General features: G+C 33.1%; 1 long non-coding RNA gene across 9 annotated transcripts; it reads left to right on the top strand.

Annotated features, from left to right (window-relative positions):
• On the top strand, positions 1-10,382 carry LOC145822290 (uncharacterized). 9 transcript variants are annotated; one of them, XR_014363382.1, is made up of 5 exons: positions 1-522; positions 3,261-3,360; positions 3,838-3,925; positions 9,864-10,035; positions 10,205-10,382. It is a non-coding gene; the product is annotated as an uncharacterized LOC145822290 (long non-coding RNA). The 9 variants fall into 9 exon arrangements; XR_014363380.1 differs by having other exon boundaries at positions 9,864-10,079; XR_014363385.1 differs by having other exon boundaries at positions 6,070-10,035.
• Positions 10,383-10,822: the final 440 nt, after the last annotated feature.

Here is a 10,822-nt window from a genome sequence, read left to right as displayed (position 1 = left end):
GATTTAATTAAGTATGATAATATTTATTTTTATGTCATTTTTTAATTAAATGTGATTATATATATATTTTTTAATCACATATTCTAATTAATATGTGATTAAAGATCTATAAGAAGAATTAAAAATATCTCACTTTTATTAGAAGTGTGATTAAAAAAATTAAAATAATTTTTTAATCACACTTAATTTAATGAGTGAGGTAATATATTTTCTTAATCACATATTTTAAATAAGTGTGATTATATATATTCTAATTCAAAGTAATTGTAAATACATTTTCACACACACAATCAATTCCCAATCAAACCTAATTTTTTTTTTGAACTCCAATCAAACCTAATTCATATCCCCAAAACATTTCATTCAACTCTGTCTGCCTCTTGATGCTCCTCACCTTACCGAACGCCTCCGCCGCTACTAGCGTTGCCAATCGCTGCCGTCGCCGATTGTCGCCGCCACCGCTAGCCCTATTGGTCACCGTCGATCGTCTCCTCTTAGATTGCCTCGCTGCTGGCCTATTCGGTAAGTTTCTTTTTGCTTTCTATTTGCTCTCTCTCTCTCTCTCTCTTTGCTATTTTCTTTTTTCTCTCTCTCTCTCTGCTTTTGTCTCCCTCACTGAGTTCAATTCATATTGTCGAGGACGGTCTCTGATTGTTTGACAGCACTGTAGTTGGTCGGTGCTGAAGCTTGAGGTTGACCACTGCGCCACACCAGTGGCTTGATGACTTGCTTTAAAGTTTACTTGATTTGGTGTTACTTGAAACAGCCTGGAATAAAAATATATAATGCTATGACATCAGATATTGCTTTTCTTGACTTGTTACAAATCTGTTCTGTAACGCCCTCAAAATAATAACATTAAACCCAACAAATAAGACATGCGTTGATATTCAAAAGTTCCACATTCTTTCATTTAACAGGGTTTCATTACAAAAAGTATTACATGTTAACAACAAAAGCAAATGCCCTACAGGCTTACAGCTTTCCAAGTTAACACTTGGTTACAACAAAGAGTGCTAACTCATACACATTAAGCCCTTGGCTTGTATTTACATGTAATACATCAAAAAGTAAAACGACAACATTATGTCCGCCTCTAGCCTCCCAAGCTATGTCCTTGGAGGTAGCATGCTTCCTGCACCTGAAAATGATATTCCCATATAGGGTGAGCCACAGCCCAGTAGAAATATACTAAACCAACCATGAACAATGACTAAAAGATTAGCAATTGATAGATGGCCAACACTGATACATTCACATAAATCACATATTTATGTCATACGACTTATGAGCCCAAGTTACCTTTCATTTTCCCTTTTTCAACAGATAGGCATATAAACTCTATCCACATACTCAACAGATATGTATAACAACAATATCCACATTCTCAGATAAGCAAATAAGCTATATCCACATTCTACAACAGATATGTATAACCACAATATCCACAGATAAGCATATGAGCTATATCCACACATCATAAAGATAAGCATATAAGCTCTATCTTCACTTCTAGACAAGCATATGAGCTGTATCTACGGAGTTCATCCCCTATCTTCTCCCAACACTATCCGGTTTAGAGGTACATCCCCTATCTTCCCCTAAACCGCGGAGTACATCACCCATCTCCTCCTCTACACATAACGTATACAAACACAATGGTTCTATATACAATCACCCAATACATACAGTTAATGTATTCTATCAACCGTCAAGTTCCATGACACATTCCATTGATTAGTTTCCGTTTGCCTAATCATCATGCATTGTCTACAACAATCACGACTATCCTCCACCGATAGCCCAAACAGTTATTTCTAAACAGAAAATAAATGCACAATGGATATTCAATCAACATTTCATTTCCTCATTCCTCACAATTAATTATCCCAATTAATTAAACAATGTAATTAGGTCAATTCCCATAATTAACATTTCAACCCTTAGGTCCCATTTTCATCAATGATTTAACATTTATTCCATTTCTCTATTCCAAACATGCATCTAGGTTTATTATGAATAAAACCCCAACTTTTGTAAAATTACACAAAAGCCCCAAACTTTCACAAAATTACCAAACCAACCCCAACATCTCAAAATACCAAAATTTAAAGACAAAATCCATAGAGAGGAGTAGGATATCCCTACCTCGAAGTTTAAGCCAAAAAGGAGATGAAGACTCGAAGATCAACTTGCTCCAAATCCAAACTTTTTCAGATTAAGGGTTGGTTTGGGATGTTCTAAAAAAGTGTACTTTTTGACTTATTGGCTTATATGGGTTGGGTTTGATGTGATGTGTTAGAGAGGTGATGTGATTTAAATGAGATGATGTGACTTAAATAGGATAGTGACTTTTTGACTTTTTGTATTATTTAGTAGATGCCAAACTTGGCCTAAATCAAAGCTCTCAACGCCCTCTATCTTTTTAACAAAAATCCTAGGGTAGATTCACACTCTAGAGAGATCAATCCTTAGAGAGAATGTAAGTTTAGAGAGAGAGGGTCTCGGATTTAGGGTTTGATCAAAAAAAAAGTGAAAAACTGAAGTTCAAAATCGTTACTGTCCGCTGATATAAAACACGCTCGCTCGAGCGAAGCCTTTGTCGCTCGAGCGACCAGACACAGAAACTCTCGCTCGAGCCAAGAAGTTCTCGATCGAGCGAAGAAAAACCCAGACCGCTCGAGCGAAGGAAGCTCGCTCGAGCCAAGAAAGGCAACTCTTAGGTCCAGAACCAGACGCAACACTCGCTCGAGCGAAGCCACCCTGGCTCGACCCACCAGACACGAACCTCACTCTCGCTCGAGCGACAAACTCCTAGCTCGAGCGAAGGGCCAAAAATCTGGGTAGCAACACTAGGCTCTCAAACACAACCAACCTGAAACAAACCTGCCCAACACATCCTATAACTCAATATACAAAGTAAAGAGGATGCAAACAAGATAATAAACCACTACCAACATCCACGGACACATGTCCGGATCACTGTACAACAAGGGTAAACCCGGGATCGCTATATGTTCTTTATATGTTGAAGATGCTTTGAAGTTTATCTTAAAATATTTGTAGGCTGTTTGGTTAAAATATATAAAAAAAATATTTGTAAAAAATATTTCATTTGGTCAATTTCCTCAAAGTTACCATGAACTAGTTCATATTGCATTCATGGTGGACAAACTAATTTTAATATTGCTAAAAATTAATTTGAAATATCACATGCTTTCTCAGTTTTAAATATCTAAAATATTTTTATTTTGTAATAGATAATGTACCAGGGAAATACAAGTGATGATTTCTGTGATGGTGGAAACCCTCCTGCACCCGTCCAAGTCTCTACTGCAGAATATGAAGAAATTGAGTCAGGTAACTTTTTTTATTTTGTATTAATTATTCAATATTAATTTTAGTTGAGGATTAATTTGTCTCCAAGTTAGTTTGGTTTTGAAGTTTGAGGTTAGACTTATTTCTTATTCTGAATATTATTTTGTTGTATTGGTGGTTTTTTGTTAATGATTTTGATGATAGTTTACTAATTTATCAATGTTTAATATTAAATTAGATGAATAAACATCGATTTTAATATCTTTGTTACTGATAATAAAATAAAATAAAAAATCATTGGATTGGTGTCAGAAGCACTTATATTATGGAAATGAAAACATCAACCTTTTAATTCCATTTTTTGTTTTATCACACGTGCATATATTCTATAATTCCTTTATTGACCCTCAAGTATTTCATTGGACATGTGTTGGAAGCACATATATACTATGGAAATAAAAACCTATGCAAGGGATATAGCTTTTGAGGCATTTTGATTGGATAATATTTAAATCGCAGGTATGCCAGTTGAGCATCAACTCTTTGATCATTTTTTTCCTTCGTCTTCAAAAGATATTTCAAGTTTGGCTCCTTTGATAGATCCCCTGTGAGTGCTCTTTATTTTGTCTTGCTTGTTCTTCTTGTCTTTGCTCTTATTCTTTTCCTTTTCTTTTTTCCTTCTCATTTAGTGGACACTTGTATTTCAATGAATTAATCATTACAAGAAATTGTACTTTTTGCGACTAAATTTTTAGTCGCCAAAATTCAGATTTTAGTTGCCAAAAAGTGTTCCCGACTAAATAGCTTGGTCACCGGCTTGGTCATGGGAAGATTGTCGGGGAAGGTATTGGCGACTAAAAAAAATTTAGTCCCCGAAAATCCTAAATTGGCGACTAAACAATTATTCGCCAAAAGTAAAGGTATTGGCGACAAAAAAACTTTAGTCATTGATAGGTTGACTTAGCGACTAATCTATCAGTTGCCAAAAGCTTTCAAAAAAAATTAATATTGCATTTTTAGCGACTAAGACATTTAGTCGCCAAAACTAACATTATTTACAACGACTAATTTATTTAGTAGCCAAAAAGTCTTTTTGTTCATCTTATTTTTTTTAGTTATTAAATGTTTTAGTCGCCTAAAGTGTAATTCTTTTTAGCTACTAAAAATTTAGTCACCTAAAATCCTTTTTTTTTTTTTATTTATTTGGTTACAAAAATTTTAGTAGCCAAAAGTTTTTTTTTTCATTTTATTTTTTTTAGCTACTAACTATTTAGTCATTAAAAATATTTACTTCCTTTTTGGCTACCAATTATTTAGTAGCCAAAAACATGATATTATTTTTTTTTTAATTTGTCCATAATCTGTACGTATTCCGTGCAACCTATACCATGTATATAAACAAAACAATATATATTATCAATCATTTCACAATTTGTATCCATTTCACCTCCAATCATTCAAAAAGGAATAACTTTTAATGTCAAATTCCATACAAACTAAGTATATTCCAATCTAAAATAATAATTCCATACAAAACAAAGAATCATATGAAAATCATTATATTCGTATAGACTCTGGGGACGATAGTGAACGTTTGAAAAATCTGTCCAATATCATTTTCTAGAGCTTCAGCTATATTCTTATCTTGAATGTCACTATGAAAAGCATGCTTCCCGTTATTGTTACCATTTGTCATATGTGATTTATCCTGCACCTCTTTGTATAAACTTTGCAAAAACAAGTTTTTCTTGCGAGGTTCAGATACATGAGTGGAGAGATCAACAGTCGGGCATGTTGGCAAAGGGAATGTTTGGCCCTAGTCATTAAAACTCAACTCTTATAGAATTTTACCTACCAAAGAGAAGTGTGCGATGTGTTCTCACAAGATCAAATTAAAAATTTCAGTGAAAAGGGTTTTAGAAAGGCTCAAAAGGAACAGTGATGAGAGATATATAAGGAATACAAGTAGCTTGAAATATAAAGCTTCCACTGTGGAATAATAATGGAAAGAAGGTTTTGGACTTCAATTAGAGATGTATAAAGGCATACATAAACTCCTTGAACTTTAAAGAGCTTATTTGATTGATTCCCTAGCTAGAATATCAAAGTATGAAGTCTAAGCTAACATCTAAAAAATAACAATATAAGTGATTTATGTTGATAAACTCTCTGTTGGTGAAAACACATTCTAACTGGGGGTGTGGATCCATTTAAAATCCTAGTAAGAGACGTACAAAAGTTCAAAATACTGAAAACTACTAAAGATTAATATATGAAGTAAGGAGAGGTACCATCCATACTGGCCTTATTTACCTTGTGAGAAAATGGATTTCAAGAGAAACAAAATAGCTAATAAAAAAGCTCTATCAGGTGAGCTCATATAAGTTACTGTCTAAAATTCTAACCACATTGTCATCATTTCAGCACCAAAGAGCAATGAGTGGAACAAGTTCTAGGATTTAATTGTTGTCCAAAGCACCAAATAAGCATAACTAGCTAATCATCAATACCATTTACTATTACTCCTGTCCCACCACAGGAGCCTTGAGTAAGCAACAATTGAGAAATTATTAAGTAACAAGGATACAGCTAGCACAACATTATTCTAAAGAGAACTAGCAATTTCAACACCAGTTGCCAAAAAGGTAGTTTTAACAGGGCATGGTAAAAGAAGAAACAATATAGATTTTTTATACCTAATCATCCTCTAAATTTTAGGTATTAGTTTTATATTGCATTTTTTTGTTGTAGGTATTAATTTTAGGTATTGTGATCTAAGACGCTTGAGTTAGTAGCAAAACAAGAGTGTCATAACCGTGCATTGATGGTAAGTATTGTTGCTGCAGAAAAAGTGTTGGTGTCAAAAAAGAAATGTCTCATAGTCACTTGAAAATAGCAAATAATATGAGTGCTAGAATTGCCTCCACGCAAATAGCAATATCTGCTAGTCACTTGAAAAAAGAATTTTTTTTTTGTCTTCTAGCTAAATTGACAAGTCTAAATCTGTCTGAATCCAGTTATTAATATTAAGATTGTATATGTCGAACAATTACAATAATCATAATTTATGATCTAAAGTAGAATAATGTAAATTATGTTTTGTAACTGTAAATTTTCCTTTGTCTCTAATTCTTTATGTTGTTTGCAAACACACACAAACACAAACTAACTATTCACATTAAAATATAATCTGCTTGCCATTCACAATAGCCAAACCAAATGCTTCTAAGGTAAAGAAAGATTTTTACACATCTCAGCAATTAAACAGAACTTTACAACCTCTGACTTTGATTCATTTTCTTTTGTACAAGATCTTACTAGATTAATAAACAAAATTATAGTATTTGCAAAATAGGAAAGATGATTCACTTACCTCATCTTCGCTTGTAAGATCTAGTTTCCTCATTAGGTACTTTCGGATAAAAGAAACAGGTACATTCCCATCCCTGTTACAGAACAAATGCACGAATATCTTGTACAAAGAAGTCATGAATAAAAGGCATGAGACTAGAAAAATGAACAATTACATTGATAGAATTGAACATTACTCTGCATAAAACTTAGCATTGATGGAGAACTTAATTTTTTATATATTCATCATTTTCATTGCATTAGAGTTGGGTCCTTATTGTAATTGGAGAGGCATTAAATACTTTGTGAGAAGGATATATTAAAGAAACAACATTATGTATAATTTTTCCCCATCCTCCAAAAAGATAAACAAAAATAAATTTTAATAAATGCAATTTATGAAACATTGAAACAAAATGCATAATTTACAATCAATTTCTTCAAAGTAGGTCTACAATACAATGACTTCAGCACTAACTAAATCTTGAGGCCTTTTGTCCTGTTGGTATCATCAAAAACATGATTACATTATCATAATAACACTTCTATTAAGAAGTTAAAGGGTCTTGAACCCCTACCTTTTTCTTGGAGATATCCTTTTGACCCAATGGCCTAGATTAAAAGACCTGTGGTAAGCTCAAGACTTCACAATCAATTAAAGAGCTTTAACAACGAATGCCACCATTTTCCTTGCAGTAATACAAGAATTCTAGTGCAATAGTATGTGATCTAATCGTAAAAGTAACAAAAAAAATCTACAAAATGGCGTTTTGTAGTGATGCGCAACCATCAATGTATATCAAAGTCTTAAACCTCATACCTCATACTTGCACAATTACACATGTCCCAACTGAACAAGTAAAAAGAATTATCATAGTAATGCATAGTTGTCCATGCAATTCTTATTCTTAAACTGTTGGTTCAAGAACAAGTCTTTTTCACTGGTTGCAAATTTGGTGAGAACAAATCAATGGTGGAATGCTTACCATGGACTTCCATGATAAATATTAACTCAATACAATAAGACTAGAATTTCATTTGCATGTAACATAGACGAATGGAAAATTAAGGCAATGATATCTGTAGAATTGAGATATGGGCAGTACATACTTGAAATATCTAATGGTGGGCAATTCTTTGAAGCCATAGATGTGACCCAGTCCACAAACCAGTTCTCAAAACCTCTCTATGACATTTTTACATACACTTGGTGAGCATAACCAAAACCACATTAGTTCATAAACAAAAACACCACTAATGACTCATAATAACCAAGACCACTTTAGTCTATAACAAAAAACTACAAAAGCTCATAACCAACACCTCTTCGGTTTATAAACAAACACTACAAAGAGGCATAACCAAAATCAAATTGAATCATAATAATAATAATAAAAAATATCACCATAAAGTCTCATAACCACGTTCACCACAAATTCTCATAACAAGGCACCACATGATCCATAATTTAGACCATAATTCATACATCACCATATAATTTTCCCACAAATAACATTGAATGAAAACAATGTTAATGTGCTGAATTCAAAAACTTAGAACTCATTCAAATCAAAACAAACCCACAAAAAGATGAAACACAAGAAAACAAAATGAAATCCAATTAAATTAACCGTACCACAACTCGGAATCTCACGAACCCGTCTCTGAAATGTGCTATCAGCAATCACTACTTCAACAGATGCCCTATCCCATTGCCGCAAACTGTCGAACACCTCGAATTCATTGTAGTTTGAAGCATTCTTCATCTGGGTATCAATGGGTTTCAATTGTTCATTGATGGGGAGGTGAATGGGTCTGAGAGAACGGAGGAGTTTCAGAGATTCCAACTTGGAAAGTGCCTCTTCTACCCATTGGGCCCATAAGCCCATCTTCATTTGCTGACACCAAAGAAACGCTAATGTCGTGAACAAATTGAGTTCAATATATATACTTGAAACTAGTAGAGCCAAGAGAGAGAGAGAGAGAAAGAAAGAGGCCGAGATGGACATAGATGGAGAGAGCGAGATTGATAGAGAGGGAGAGAGACTGAGAGTGACAGAGATGAAGAGAGCCCGAGAGCGACAGAGAGAAAAATACTTGTGATTATGTGGCGATGGTGATTTGTAGGTGGTGGTAGCGAAGTGCGACGGTGGCGAGCGTCGGTGGTGAACGCTGGTGGTGAGTGGAGGTGAGGTTTGGTAGTGTCTGAGACAGAAGTGTATATCGCGCGTGTGTGTGAGAGGCAGAACAGTGTGTAAATATATCGAGCGCCAAAAATAATTTGTTTCCTTCTAAAATAAATACTGCAACCTTTAGCGACTAATTAAATTTTTTGTTGCCAAATAACAATAAATAACGACGAACTATTTTGCAGCCAAAGATGGAGTAATAGCGACTAAAATATTTTGTCGTTGAAAGTATTTTATAAATTCCTCAAAAATATTTGAAATGCCTCCCTCCAAAATTTTAGTTTTTTGGTGGCTAAAATTCTTTTTTGTCACTGAAAATAAACTTTCGGTGACCAAAAGGTAAAAAAATAATTTTTTTATTTTTCATTTGGTGACTAAATGGTTAAGTAACCAAAACTTAATATACGGTGACTAAAATTTTTTTTTTGTCGTTGAAAATAAACTTTTGGAGATCAAAATTTTGGCCGTCAAAGGTAAAAAAAATAATTTTTTTATTTTTCATTCGGCGACAAAATGATTTTAGTAGCCAAAAGTCAATGTACGGTGATTAAAATTTTTTTTTGTCGCCAATTCTAGTATTTTTAGCGACTAAATTTTTTTTAGTCGCCAAAAATCAATATACTCCGACTAAAAAAATTAGTAGCTAAAAATATTTTACTTTTAGCGACTAAAAAAAATTTTGATTGCCAATTCTACAACTTTTGGCGACTAAATTTTTTTAGTCGCCAATTTTAATCGCCGAATGTACATTTTGTTGTAGTGCATGTACGGTGTACCATGCTACATTCTTGTGATAAATATCAAGCTATCAGTGAAAATTATTTCCCTTAGTTTTTCGCAGTGAAGTTTTTTCAAGTTAATGATAGTGGCGTAGTTGGACCCTTAATTTGTTTCATAGGTGACACAGGCTGAACTTTCAATCCTTCATTGGTTTCACAGTTGGTGAACACATGGTTATAGACTTAATGATCTCTTCTAACCAGTTTCCTTGATTGGTCTACTCAGGAGTTTGCCAATGGTGAGGGCTAATTTGGAGTGAGAGGAGGGTCTGATCCAATGTGGCCAAGTCTTTGATGGGATTAATAATGGGTGGTTTTTTGATATAGTGGAATGGTTGATAAGATTGACATCAAGTTGAAAGAATTAGTGGTGGAAATTCCAACCTTTCTCTACCTTTGTATGGGTTCAATCCATTCTCTTTCTCTGTACAGGAAATTCCAAGTAACTTTTGATGTTCATGAATTTCCTTCGTTATGTTTTATTTTTTTATTGGTTTAAATTCATTCGTAATTTCTAAAGAAGAGGCAAATTTTGTCTCTCAATTAATTTGTGTTTTCATTTTTTAGGTCACAAATTACTAGGAGAGATGCAAAATATGATCAAAGAATTCAAGGGCTTTGTGTTTCAAGTTTTTTCATTTTTTTAATATATGTAATCACGGTTAAATTTTTTTATTAATTCCTTTATATATACTTTTAAACATTCAACTTTCATTTATGAAATATATGATGTTATTCTATTCAATATGTGGTTGTAATTCAAAGGATAGTATATATATTGTGTATTACATTCTTCAAATGCGTAAGAAAATAATATTGATTATTTTTCAAATATGTCGAGCCTTTTATTTTATCACAGATTAATTGTGATGAAAAATGCATATAACGTGTGATCTTATCTCATTATTAATCACATGTTTTATTAGTTATACATCACACGTAAAAAGTGTGATCTAAATATTTATTATTACATGTAAAAAGTATAATCTAAATATTTATCATCTTTTAATGACACTTAAAATGTGTAATTAAAAATGACCATTTTTAATTATATTATCAAATATCACGCTTTGACAAAACTTAATATATCACACATAAAAAGTGTGGTCTATTTATAATTTTGTAGTAGTGCACAGTCGAGTCAACTTAAATTATTCTGGGAGGACATAAAATTGAAAAATTAAA

Source organism: Camellia sinensis, chromosome 3 (genome assembly GCF_055761805.1).
Source record: "Camellia sinensis isolate YWXY chromosome 3, ASM5576180v1, whole genome shotgun sequence".
In the NCBI taxonomy this organism is placed as follows: Eukaryota; Viridiplantae; Streptophyta; class Magnoliopsida; order Ericales; family Theaceae; genus Camellia; species Camellia sinensis.
Note: the sequence above shows the minus strand (reverse complement) of the source record. Positions and strands in the feature narration are given on the sequence as shown.